The sequence below is a fragment of the Phyllostomus discolor genome, chromosome 7, assembly GCF_004126475.2.
Source record: "Phyllostomus discolor isolate MPI-MPIP mPhyDis1 chromosome 7, mPhyDis1.pri.v3, whole genome shotgun sequence".
NCBI lineage: Eukaryota > Metazoa > Chordata > Mammalia > Chiroptera > Phyllostomidae > Phyllostomus > Phyllostomus discolor.
Window position 1 is genome coordinate 117224466 of NC_040909.2, and position 14664 is coordinate 117239129.

The 14664-nt window shown below is 40.5% G+C and overlaps 1 pseudogene; it reads left to right on the top strand.

Moving 5' to 3' along the window:
- The first annotated feature begins 8006 nt into the window (after window positions 1-8006).
- LOC114514925 lies at window positions 8007-8156 on the top strand (annotated as a pseudogene).
- The last annotated feature ends 6508 nt before the right edge of the window (window positions 8157-14664 follow it).

Sequence of the window (14664 nt, forward strand, 5' to 3'; positions counted from 1 at the left end):
CTATAGTCAAATCCCATAGTCATAGCCCCAAAGTGACCTGGGATGCGCTAACACACACTTTCATCGTGTCCACTCAGATGTTGCGGGGAAAACAAAGGGTTTGAAAATGATCCACAGGAAAAAAAACACTCTTGTCTTAATTATCTCTTCTCTCCTTCACTGTGTGCATGCACTTCTCTCCTCCTCTCATATTTCCATTTCACTATAAAATGCTTTCATTCTCCTCTTCATTCTCTTATTCAACAACATTACTCTAAAGTCTACCACATTTCAGAAGCTGTGCTAGGCATTAGGGATGCAATAATGAACAAGACAGAACTCTCCCCTCCCCCTGCCCAGTTTACATGCCAGCAAGGAAGACTAACAGTAAACAAGTAAATAAAGTCATAATCCAGAGGATAAGGGTTGATGTTATAGATACTAACAGAGACTGGTTTCTTTCTATTTGAAGTAGACACTCTACCTCATGTTCAGAACCATCTTGGTAGAGTGATATTTAAGGGGAGGTCTGAAAAAAGAGACTAATTTGAACTTGCAAAGAACGTGGGGAAAGACATTTCAGGCAGAAGGAAATGCAGGCAGCAGGAAAGAGCGTGTTGTACTTTAAGGACTGACGGGAGTCCAGTGTGGCTGGAGAAGTACTCAGAATGCCCCCTGGAGAGCTTGGTGAGCAAGGATCACACGGGGGTCTTGCAGGTCACGGTGAACACTTGAAGAGCAAGGCTAATGAAGAGCAAGGCTAAGCTCTCCGTGAGGAGTAACCTTGCGAGAGCCCTGCTGATTGACAGTTCCAAGGAAATCATCTGCTTGGTACATTTGGTATCAGCATATTCACATTGAACATGGGGTAAGCATCAGGGGAGAAATTCAAGGAAATCTATTCTCAGCACTCTTGTCCACAGAAAAGCATCCTGAAGAACCAACTCTCTCATTTTTAAGAGCATATTGTGTGATATCTATACAGTGCTGTGTATCCCAACCCTTGGAATGTGCCCCCTACATTATTTCTAGTCCATACTTCTACCCACTGGGCCTCCCACTCATCTATATATTCAAGATCTATTTATCAGGCCTCTGGGTAGGGCAGGCCAATGTGGCCGAGACCAGCCTACTTGAATATAGACTAAAACAACCCCAGGAAACTCTGTTTAGGTTTTCATTCCCATGGTTCTTTTCTATGTGGATGTCTATTGGGTTTGCGCTTTGTGCAATATCCCACATCTGTTAATATTTGACTCTTTTCCCATTCTTAATGTGCTCTCATCACCCTCCCTTGGTTCCATGTTATAACATGATCATTTGGTTCCTTGGTCTCCCCCTTCGACTTGGTTTTTGTCAGAGGGTCACCATCAAACTCCTAATACTTTGGTAATAGTTTTAGAAATTTAAAATACATATGCACTTTCTGCATTATTTTCCAACAAAGCATTTTTTCAATCTTACTTCAAATGAATAATTTAATTGACTTCCTTAGGCTCTTTGAATAATAGCATGAGCCAAAGGTGAAATAATGTCTTATTATTTGCCTTATTGTGTTGCAGAGCATGTGACTAACTGTGATGGAGAACTAGGAAAGTTACATATAAAGGACCCAGATGGTGGAAACACACATGTTCTATGTCTTAGTATGAGAAACAGCACAAGCAAGTAAATTATTCCCAGATGTTTATTACCATAGTCCAGGTCTGGAATAATTACTGTGCTTCTGGCAAGAGACAAAGGTGGAAAATAGACATTTAAGTAAAGTTAACATAAAAGGAATTATTGCATTCTTTTCTGAACATAATCACCTATAGCTTGAAAAGTAATGGTTCCACATGTCATGGGCTTTATTGATTTCTGTTAGATATTTGCATTTGTTTGACCCAAGTATAGGTTTAGAATGTTGCTAACCTAGCTTTTCCTGAGAGCTTCATAAAACCAACTGGTACTTGATAATAGAGCAGTATGTTTAGAGTATATAGAAGCTAATATTTCCAAAAAATATAAATAGCATGCCTTTATTAAGGCATCTAAAAACATGCCTCCCTCTAGTACCTACATACTTTTCAAGCAGATTGACATAGATTTTTTCCCACTTTATGCAAATTGTACATATATTTCACTTTGTACATATGCTTCTGAAAACATATGGCAAGCCTCTGGTTCATGGCATTTCTTAACACCAACTCACTACTTTTTGAGCTGGTATCTCAGTATCTCACTGATGATGCTATTTCCTCATTAACAAATGCATTGAAACTACCTAGAATATTTTAATGTGTTTTTTGTGGCCCAGAATAAAGATTACACAGCATGAGAGACTTTTCATTAACAAAGCTATCGGCTTTGTAAAGAAATTCATATATGAGTAAATGGACCAAGTCTGGTCCCAGCAAATAACTTGTTTCAGCTGAATGCCACCAACAAAGTACATTCTGTTTCTTTTAACATAAAAAGGCATTTACATAGAAGAGACAGCTACTCAGCACTCCAAAGAGAAAATCACACACGAACAACTTCGTGCTCTCTTGGCTTTGATAGTACAGTGTACGATGATGGGAAAGAATCCAGATATTATCCTCCATTTCCTGGAGGATATAAATTTCATCTTGAAGTGCCCAAATAATCTACGAAGAGAGTTTTTATTTATAGAACAATACAAGCTAGTCAACTCAAGACATGGATTTTAGAAAATCACCTAAAAATATCCTTGAAAAAAATGTGGAACTCACGCCAGAGTGTCAAGATTTATATCCAGTTAATAATTTTAAAATTGTCCTCAACAGAATTCCAAACACTATTACAAGGGCCCCTTTTTATTTTTTAAAACATTTTATGTGTTTATTTTTAGAGAGAGGGGAAGGGAAGGAGAAAGTGAGGGAGAGAAACATCAATGTGTGGTTGCCTCTCACATGACCTACCCCCTGCCACTGGGAACCTAGTCCGCAACCCAGGCATGTGCCCTGACTGGGAATCAAACCAGTGACCCTTCAGTTCGCAGGCTGGCACTCAGTCCATTGAGCCACAATAGCCAGGGCACAGGGCTCCTTTTTATTCAGCAACAACATTCAGACCCAGGGGAATAAAGAGAACATGGCTCATGTCATATGGGAATTCATTGGCTTATTCATGTTAGATTTTGCCAGCTAAGTCTCTTCAATCCTAGTCTTTGTCCTTTTAAGATAACATACTGCTTATTACTTCATTTCTTTTTCTCCTAGAGCACTAGGAGAATGGCCCTTAAGATTCTACTGGGTAACAAGGGCAGCATGTCATAACGTGGCTGTTGTCTTTATTCTAAATTCGTTGGGAGAGAGTCTCTAAAATGAAATATAGTGAGTTGAGGGCTCTGGGGCCTCTCTCCCTGGACTCTTCAGAGTGAGGGTGACAGACGCCTGTGTTGGCAGTGTGTCCGGTGGTCAGAATCACGACTGCCCAGTCAGTTTAAGAAAAAAACTTCAGTTCTTCATAATTAGTGGGTCTGCGGGAAAAGAGACTCTCTAACACATTCTTCCCAGGCTTTTCCCTGACTCTCCATGGCTCACAGCTGAGGGAGGCAAAGCGCGAGGAGAACAGACAGAGACAGGCGCTGGCTCTCGGCCTGCCGAATCAGCCGGCTGGATGCAGAGGCAATTTCCTTAGCGCTTGCGGCCTCACGCTGACTTCTGCACAGCGAAGTTGGGCAATATTTGTTGTTGAATGGAGCCCCGGGAGATTATTCTTGGAAGGAAAAACCCCTGTGAACCTTTGTGTGTTGACTGAAAATCTCCTATAGCCAGGGTTTCACAGACTACATGTGAAAAGGACTGGGCAAAGAGGAAAATTCCTAAAGTTTGGAAGTCCAGACATGGTTTCTTCTTACTCAAGGTGATTTGTATCTCTGGAGCACTGGGTTAGGGAAGTGTGGAAACAAACGGGCAACTTCAGGATCCTGTGAGCTGCTCTCTAGGATTTTGTGAAGCACTGAAATTTTAAAATATCTATTTACTTGGTACTTGTTTCTAGAGTTTTTTTTTGTTGTTGTTGTAAGCTCCCTTTGCATGCAGAGTCATGGGTCAGGTACTGAAAGAGATGCGAAGAGGGGAAAAAAGTCTAATTCTTGACATTACGATGCTCCCACTATTCACTATCTCCCCACCCTACCCCAAATCAAACATGAAGAATAAATAAACTATCTGGAAGCAATACTAGTCTAATTGAAAGCGTCCATTGAAGTGTCATAAAATAGCCATTGAAATACCACCTCTTGTCACTCCTTCTCTCCCTGCATTAGTGTCTGAGCATAGGAGAAAGGGGTGCCAGCCCATAACCTTAAGTTAATGGGACCTCAGTCTCAGTGTTGTCTGTCACACTGGGCTCTGGGACAATGCCCCTCATCCTGCTGGTGCTGCCAGTCCTCCCTTGTCTCCAGCTGAACTGGGCAGTTGGCTAGACTCATGAGCTGCCCTTCTTCAACATGGCCAGGGCTGAGCAGCCTCCCTGGGAAACATGTCTTGCATTGGCTTCTGCTTGTGCCTTGACCTTGCAGGGTCTAGCTCGGGCAGTGCTGGGTCTTGCAGTCTGCTCAGTAACTGCTGGTGCAGGGTCATGTTGTGAAATAGTATGAAAGTTCCCCAGGCAGAGTCTCAGTTGCTTTGAAACCCAAGGTGACTCTGGAGAGTGGACCTTTGAGGCTGTCCTCTGCCCATCCACCTAATATTGCCAAGTTGCTGTGGCCACTTTCCAGTGTGGTGAGTGGAGGCTGCTTCAAAGGTGGTCGATCTGGAGCCACAACGTGGAGAGCACAGAACCCTTATCCACCTTCAGTGTTTCCCTCACGTCTCTGGAGGCTTTTCTCCTTTTCACCCCAGACGGGACAACAGAGGATCCCTACCTGACTAACACTCTCAGTTTTCTCTTCTCGGTTCCTTCCCACAAATTGTCTTGGCCTGAAAAGGACTGGGCATTTTTTCTACTTCCCCCAAATTCTATTTTCTGTTTGCATTCCCTTGACCAGATGGGCATGCCCTCTATACCACAGAGAGTCCCCTGAACTCACTTGTTATGAGCAAGGGCTCTGTGGGACCTCAACTTCTACTCTCGAAACAACAGTATCAGGGGCCAGCTACCACCTTGTTCTTTTCTTCATAACACCCAAATGTCCCCTGAGGCTAAGGGGTGCTTTGGATAAATGGGGTGAAGATTTTATATTCAGAAAAGCACAGGAAAAACATATTGATAATGTCTATATCATTACACTAATCATTTGGACCCTTCCCTACCATAGGGCCAGAGGACTGAAGACTTAACCCTCAAATGAGGAGCTCTGCAGAAATGAGTAAAACCTAGTTCATTTTTCCAGTGTAATCTCAATGAAATAGGGAGATCAGAAACATTTAACAGCTTCTAGTGATGATGAGAAACAGTGCCGGGAGCTTCTATGATGATAGAAGCTACTTCTAGGCACAGTCAGTAGAGTCCTGGGTGTAACATGTAAGAAATGAATTACCTTGAGACAGATGTTGCAGGCTGGCAAGGCCTTCCTGTGGTACCCATCAGCCCTGAGCCAACGCCAGCAGCAGTAAAGCTGAGCACTCAGGAGAGATGCTGCTTCAGGGTTCATGGACTGGAAGGACATGGGAGAGGCTGAGAGTGTGTCTACGGAGCGCGTGTGAAGTAATCTGCATGGGACTTCCGGCCCTGTTCTGGAAGGATGTGAGAAGGTCTCAGGTCCTTAAATGTCAGTGGCAGGTTGGAGAATCTGGGGTGGGGGGAGACAATTTAGAATGGTACTGAGACTTCTTACCTCTTTTCCTTCCCCTTCCTCTCTGTTGAGACCTGGGAAGAGTGACAACCTGTTAGCTCGCCGTGGCAATGACGCTGTATTTTGCTGTGTGTTATGTGCATGAATGTGGTTGAGCATTATGCGTGGCAAAGTATGGTACATTCATGTAACTACAATCTAAAGTGTTGTCATTTCTCATTTTATACTGCTGATTCAGTCTCATTCTTTAAGAATCTAAGTGGTGTGGTTTTATTTTATTATTATTATTTTTTAATTTCTAAGCATTAAATCATTTATCGGTCAGTTGGTTCTGGAGCCCATCTGGTTTCTGGGACAGACACGGGTGCTGCGTCTCAGAGGTCCTGTCCCAGTGGTGTGAAAACAGAAGTCTGTGCTTCCTTCTGCCTAGAACCTCTTTCTCCTCCTTTATACACTTCTGCTTATTTTGCTTCCCCACTTCTCAGGCCCGCCCCCATGCTTCAGTCAGATCTCCCCTGTATTTCCTCATCGCATCCTTTTCTTCCTCACTTAGCGTGTATCTTGGTTTCAGAGCACCTGCCTCTTAGGGTCTGCCCCCAAAGGGCCCCAGGACCTCCCTCCCCTGATTTACCAAGAGTCCATGGTCATGATCATTATTCTCCTATCTAATTTTCAATGTATTCTTCACTTTCTTTTACTTCTACTGCCTCATTCTCTGCCTAAGCCCTACTCCCAGAGAATTAGCCTGGGGGATATTTCTAACTCTCTCCCTGGAGGGAAGGGAGAGATTATGGACGGGTGGTGAGAAGAGCTACAGTATGGAAAGTGTGCTTCTGGAATCCCCAGATGTACTTTTCTCAAAACACGTGGTCATGGGGATCTAAAGTAGTTGTAGAAAAATGAGAGCAAGTGTTTTTAAAAACAAGCCCATCGTTATGTGGCCGACTGGGAATTGAACCCCAGCTAACCTGAATCCAAGGTTCATGAGCTTCCCTGTTAACATCCAGCTGCTTCGTGCTCACAGCTCAGCATCAGGATTGATCTCCACGCCATTCTATCTCCGATCCTGAGCTCAGGAACTTTAGTGACCAAGCCCCTCTTTCAGTGGTTCTCGGTATCCTACCTTTTTTTATTTGTTCTGACACACTGCTGGACTAAGAAGATTTCCCATCAATAACAGCAGTTTTTGATAACAGAGAGGGGGCTGGATGGCAGCAGGACAATTGTGTAATTTGAAAATGGCTCACCGTCATCCCCCACAAGTTCTGAAAGGGACTAACTAGGGACACATGTCCCCATACCATTTTAGGGGCCTTTGATTTCAGAAGCAGGGTCGTCTGTGCTTTCCCCCTCGCTCCCTGAGCCTCCCCTTATCCCAGTTTCTCTGGCACTCGGAGAATCATCTTTATTTCTGAACCTACTTCCCCTGGCACGAGCTGCAGCTGCACTTCTTGTGCTCCTGCATGTTGCTCCCTGCGCATTCCTTTCCACCCCCTCCCCCGTGCTCCGCCGGCCTCTCCTAACCTCTGCCCCCATGCTTTCCTCACCAACCGGCATGCCTGCCAGCTGTTTACTGTGAATCCTTGGCACATCTGTGTGGCTCCCCTCTCTTTATTTCTACCCGAGTAAGCCCTCAGAGGACATCGTGTGGCATGTCTGGTTGCTGGCTCTCCATCATTCTAACCCCACCAGCATTTATCTGGCCTTCCCACCACAGACATCCACATAATTATCCCTTGTTCTTTAGTGTTAACTTGAACCTTCTTGTAAGAGCTTCATCATGGGCAAATGGGCTTTCGACAAAAGAAGTGGATCTTCCTGCCACACCTTTTTATATGAGGTCTTGTTTTATAGTTACAACACATGATGGAAAGCTTTCAGAAGTTTATTTTTATCGCCCCCACCCCCAGCCTTGTCAAAACTTGGATTTGTGAACTACATCTGTGTAATATTTATTTAAAAATACCCCGGACAAAATATATGTGTCTGTATACTAAAGTTGAAGAAACCACTTTCATAAAAAGCATTAAACGTTTTGAAGGCGAGTATCATTAGACAGTGTCCACCAGGTCAGGACCTGTCCATTGACACTCTTGCTCCGAGGAAGTCCTGATGTGCTCCATTCTGAGTCACCGGGAACGTCTCGGGTAAGGACACTGGGGTGTGCTGCGGTCACAGTGGGTGGGGACTTGGCCGAATACCTGCTCTCTAAAATCACTTGAGGAAAAAACACTGTCTTTATTGTGCGGGTTGTTTTTTTTTTTTTAAGAATTTATGTTTCAGCTTTGCTCATTGGCAGTATCGTAGCCAATGAGGTTTATCCAAGGCACGATTATTGCTAATTGAAAACTTTTCCCAAGAATTTATGTTTCTTCTGGTAACTGTAGCCATAGCAATGACCTGAAACAGAACTGGTAACTGATTTCCTTCTCTCTCCTCAAAGCAGATAGAGACTAATAATGTACTCTGGGGAATTTAACGTTCGTTTTCACGCTTTTTATACTTTAATCTTCTGATATTTTTGCTTATGAAGAGAAGACTCACACAGGAACTGAAATAACAGGACATTTTCAATTAGTAACAATAATCGTTCATGTTTTCCTGTGCAGAGGTTTTGAGTACCTGAAGCTTTGGGTTGTTATTTCCATGATAGTGCCCGAGACATATCTCTCTCTCTCTATATCTGTATCTGGACCTATACCCATATCCATGTCTATCTCCAGATACGGGAATAGATACAGAGACAGACAGACAGCTTCAAATTTCCGTAAACAGATATGGTCAGATGCATTCAGTTGATTGTGCTATTTCACAGAAGTTCAGGATAAGGTCATATTTGAAAAGTGAGCCCTTTCTGCATTCTGGAGAAAATGCCAGTTTGGAATTTTCATATTTAGGATACCCTCACCCCCGCCAATAAAATATAGGTTACATGATTCTACAGTTTTCAGTGAGAAAGTTTTGCTTTCATAGCAGAAGAAAACTGCAAGCTATTATAGCCCACGGTGTGTATTTAAGGATAATTGGGGATAACACATAATTTCAACTTATTTCTGGACTAAATTAATATGATTATATATTATTTCATACCACAAGAGTAAAACTATGGTCTCATAGAAGTTGATTCCTCTCCCCCAATGAACTGGATTGTTAGCTATTTTGATCAATATTTTCCATTAATACCGCTCCCAGATAGATATTTTAAGGAAAAAATAAATTCCTGTTGCCACCAGTGCTATCTAAAATTAATAATAAGAAGTAGGTAGCTTACAGGGTATGTGCCTCATCAGTTTGAAATCAGGGTGGGGTCCTTAGTGGTTACCTGTCCACACAGCTGACCTAGAAGCGTACAGTCACTGGAACACTTGAGGCTCAGGTGTGCAGACAGATAACCACCGAAGACTAACTAAATATGGCTGCCCTCTTGAAAGAAAGAAATGGAGGCATGTAGTGGAGGCATTTGAACAGGTGAGGATGCCGTGTCTAAGACTTAAGAACTAGGATCTAAACTAACAGCGAAGTATGTGTTTTCGAGGGCACATGCAGATGCTCCCCCACTAAGAAATATTCAGGAGATTACTCACCATGAACTTACTCAAGAGGAATCGAGGTGCTCTAATTCAACCAGGTCAATGAGAGAAAAGACTCAGAATTCAGAAATATGCTTTTGCTCACATTACGTGGCTGGCTTCTTCCAGCTAACCCATCAAATGAGTTCAAAGAGGTACCTCCTGCATGAAGGAGAATTGAAGCCTATACTATAGAATGCTCCTAATGTGCTTGGGGTAAAAAAAAAAAATGCAAAGACAACTGATCTGCTGCCCACATTCCCTGGAACTGGAATCTCGAGCACAGCTCCTTAAGAGAGTTTACCGGAAACAGTGAGCCGATGAGATGCCCGTGGATAGACCATGCCAGACCCCCAAGGAGGGGCATCCTGTACAGAGGACTCCCTGCTCCTTCAGCTGTCGGCAGGGAGCCCCTCCCCAGGAAGTGCCCCACGAGCCACAGGTGACGGACAGTCATTTTCCTAGGTGTGACACTTAGAACACGTGTTTCTGTTCCTCCTTTTCTTATCTCAACAATCAAATAGATGCTCTGCTTAACAAATTTGACAGCATATAAATTATTTACATACAAAATGTGTTCAGCTAAAACAAAACAGTGAAAAACAAGTTGAGTAAAAGTGCTTGTAGCAAATATTAGTAGGTCTTATCCACATTATATTAGATAAAAGGATCTGAAAAATAGTAAGAAAAGCATCAGGAATCCCGACAGACACATGTACAACATGTATAAACAACTAGCTCATATTGAGAGAATGAAAACATTTTGAACTTCAGTGATAAAAGAACATCAATGAAAATGATCACATGATGCTATTTCTGGTGAAAAATAGAAGGAATATTCTGACCCCATTGATTGAAACAGAAAATGATTACAGTGGTCCCCCACCCCCACCTTACCTGTGGAGAATATGTTGTGAGATCCATGAAACACAGAAAATACCAAACCCTATATATACTATCTTTTTTTATTCCTAAATGCCTATAATAAAATTTAATTTATAAATTAGGCACAGTAAAATACTGTAATAGGTATTTAACCTAATAGGTTATAGATAACAATAACCTATAATAAAACAGAACAATTGTAGCAATATAAGATATATGAATACAGTCTCTCTCTCTTTCTCTCAAAATATCTTATTGCACTGCACTAACCCTTTTCTGCGATGACCTAAGATGATACAATGCATACGTGATGAGGTGAAGCGAGATGAGTGGCAGAGGCATTGTGATGTAGTGTTAGGCCCCTACAAAGGTTACTTGAACACAAGCCATTTGATATTGCAACAGTTGATCTGATAACTGAGACAGCTAAGTGACTAACAGGTGCGTAGTGGATACAGCGTGGATACATTGGACAAAGGAGTGATTCACATCTCAGGAAGTACAGAGTGGGAAGGTGTGAGATTTCATCACAATACTCTGAATGGTGTGCAATTTAAAACTTATGAATTGTTTATTTCTGGAATTTTCCATTTAATATTTTCAAACCACAGTTTTGGCCATAGGCAACTGAAACTGTGGAAAGTAAAATCATGGATAAGTGTTTAATATTTTTTTGGTACATCTAACCTGGCTAGGGAGACAAAAGAAAAAATAAATGGGATTGCATCAAACTAAAGAGTGTTTGCACAGCAAATGAAGCCACCGACAAAACAAAAAGACAGGCTACTGAACTGGAGAAATAATCACCAATGACATATCCAATAAGGGGTTAATATCCAAAATATATAAGGAACTCATACATCTTATCATCAAAAAAACTCCAATAAAAAATGGGCAGAGGATCTGAATAGACATTTTTCCAAAGAGACCATACAGATGGCCAGTAGACATATTAAAAGATGCTCAACATCACTAATCATCAGGGAAAAACAAATTAAAAACACAGTGAGATATCACCTCACATCTGTCAGAATGGCTGTCATCAGTAAGTCAATAACTAACAAGTGTTGACGAGAATATGGAGGAAGGGGAACCCTCATACACTGCTCATGGGATTGCAGCTACGCAGGCACTGTGGAAATAGTATGAAGGGTCCTCAAAAATTAAAAATGAAACTGCTATATGATCCAGCAATTCCACTTTTGAGTAGTTATCCAAAGAAATCCAAAACATTAATTCTAAATTACATATGCACCCCTATGTTCATTACAGCATTATTTACAATAGCCAGGACATGGAAGCAATCTAGGTGTCCATCAGTAGATGAACAGATAAAGATATACATACACAATGGATATATACATATGTATATATACACTACACACACACACACACACATACACACACAATGGATTGTTACTCAGCCATAAAAGAGAATGAAATCTTGCTGTTTGTAACAACATGGATGGATAGAGGGTATTATGCTAAGTGAAATCACTCAGAAGAAAAACAAACATGATATGATTTCACTTATATGCAAAACTAAAACAAAACAAAACAGAAACAGACTTACAGATACAGAGAACAAACTGATGATTTCCAGAAGTGAGTGGGGTTGGGGGTTTGTTAAAAATGGGACAGGGGAATAAGAGGTACGTACTTCCAGTTATAAAATAAATAAATCATGGGGATGTAAGGTACAGCACTGGGAATTCTGTTAACAATGTCATAATAACTCTGCATGGTGACAAATGGTTACTGAACTCACTGAGGTGATCAGACTGTAAGGCATACAAATGTTGAATCACTCTGTTGTACATCAGACACGTTTACATACACAGCCACTGAGAAGTAATTTAAAGACAATAAAAATAACATTAAAGGAGTTACATATGAGTAAATTGTTGTTATTCAGGTGGCAAAACTTTCCTAGAGATGGCACCAAAAGTACAGACAACAACAAAAAAATAGATAAATTGGACTTCATCAAAATTAAAACCTTTTGCTTTTTAAAAAATACCATTAAATATATGAAAAGACAATCCATACAATGTAAGGAAATATTGCATTGGTAAGACACTGGTGTTTACAATGTATAAAGGAGCCTTACAACTGAATAATAAAAGACAGCCCAGTCAAAAGTGGTCAAAGGAATTGAACAGACATTTCTACAAAAAAATATGCAAATAGCCATTAAGCTTATAAAAAATGCTGATCATCATTAGCCATCGGGAAAAGACAGGATATAGTCAAAGCCATAATGAGATACCATTTCAAACCCTCCAGGATAGGTTTAATAAAAATGTCAGGTAATAACAAATGATAACATGGGTGTGCAGAAAGTAGAACATATCTGCTTCTGGTGGGAATGGAAAATGATGGAAAACAGTCTGGTAGTTGCTCAAAAGGTTAAACACAAAGTGACCATATTACCCAGCAATTCTACTCTTAGGAACACACCTATCAGAAATGAAACATAATTCCTCACAAAAACCTCTATACAAATACCCATAACAGCCCCAAAGTCAAAACAGATCAAATTCCCATCATCTAATGGATGATAAACAGAATGAAAAATGTCTATCTTATATGAGTGTGTATATCTGTGCATGTGTATGCATATATGTCTAATATGATATATGATTCCATTTGTATGAAATGTCCAGAATAGAAAAATCTAATTGAGACAGAAAGTTGATAAATGGTTGCCTAGGGTAGTAAGGTTGGGTCAAAATGGGGAGTGACTGTTAGTGTGTATTGGGTTTCCTTTCAGGGTAATAAAAATGTTATGAAATTTATTGTGGCAATTGTTTCACAGCCCTGCAAATATGCTAAAAACTATTGGATTGTACATTTTAAATGGGTGACCTATATGGTGTGTGAATTATATGTCATAAAGATGTTATATTTAAATAAATTAATAAATAAAATACGTAACCAAATGTGCACAAATGCACAATATGTAACACAGCTTTCTCTATAGAGATAGACTATTTTATAAAGCTCCACTAATGTTAAATACAATTCCATGAGAATAGTCAATAGACAGAGAACATATACAGCTTTTTATAATGGCAAATTGAATGTAACCCAGCAGCAAAGTAGGAAGAGACCTTAAGAATGATGAAGGTTTGAACACGTACAGTGATGTATAGCAAGTATTCCTGAATAAAACTGGAAAAAAAGGAGGAGAGAGTGGTAAGATTTAGGTTCGCCAATTTTGAGAGAATATTGTTCTGGAGAAGATGAAGCCTGATAGAATCCTACAGGGACTGGGGTAACTGGTGAAGGAACAACTCTCTCGGGGATAAACACGTTTTGTTTTAAAAGGGCTCTGTTCTCTTCGGTACAGCTGCTGCTTGGTCAGGTATTTTCCACTGTGTTTTACACACATCGTCACTAGTTCTCACAGAACAGAGTTTGCAAAAGAGAATAGTGGAGCTTTTTAAAAAGGTAGCTGCCAATCTTCACACAAGAAGTACGCGCAGGAAGAGAAAGTAGGATTCAGGAATGCCGCAGAAGCCACCGCAGGCTGATGCAGTCCTTTAAAACTATGTGATCCACCAAACAAGTTTTCGAACATCTTTCACAAGTCATTTGATTCAAAACAAAGAGGAGAGAATTGAACTTCACGGACAAGTCATTAATTTATGTTTTCCAAAGTTCACCCCCCCCCAAATTCCTAAATTCTTAACTATTGATATAAATACAAAATTCTTTTTTTATTATTGTTCAAGTACAGTTGTCTTCATTTTCTCCCCACCACTGCCTGCCACCCCAAAATTAAAAAATTCTTAAATATTAAGCCTTATAAAGGAAATACCTTATATCACGTTAGAAACTTTTACAGTGAAAGTAATACTTTTTTTTAGTTCTTCCTGGATAGGTATCATTAAAGCTTTTTATTTTGCATTTAATTCTTCATAAAATCATTGTGTGAGGCCCGTCATTGAAGACACAGTCAAATTTATGAAAAATATTTGAGATTGCTTCTTTCTCAGACTGGAACAAGTAACATACCAAGTACTTTCCCAGCTCGGTATAATATAACTTTATCCCTTATGTAAATAAGATGTTAACGTGAATAATATAAAATACATCCTAATGCTGCACTCACCCTTATGATTTAGACTAGATATTAAAAGAAGGAAAATCATTGGACTTATAAGCATTTTAAAGGTTATTTAAATGTTTGCCAAACATTTATTTATATTATGGGAAAATGATTGTTTTTTCCCAATGGAGAAGTAAACCAGCAATAGAATTTTGACAAGATGTACTTGATTCCAATAGTAACCCAGATCACAAAGAGTAATGAATGTGTTGGTTATAATCCCCTGCTTCTGTGAGCCCCTCAGAATTCCCTCCTGTGGAACCCTGATGAGGCCGTACTTCGCAAACATGGTTTCACCAGCATCTGGTGGAGAACATTTTCAGTCTGACTCAGACAGGCTGCATCGGGCAGGACTAGGCTGATTAGAGGGG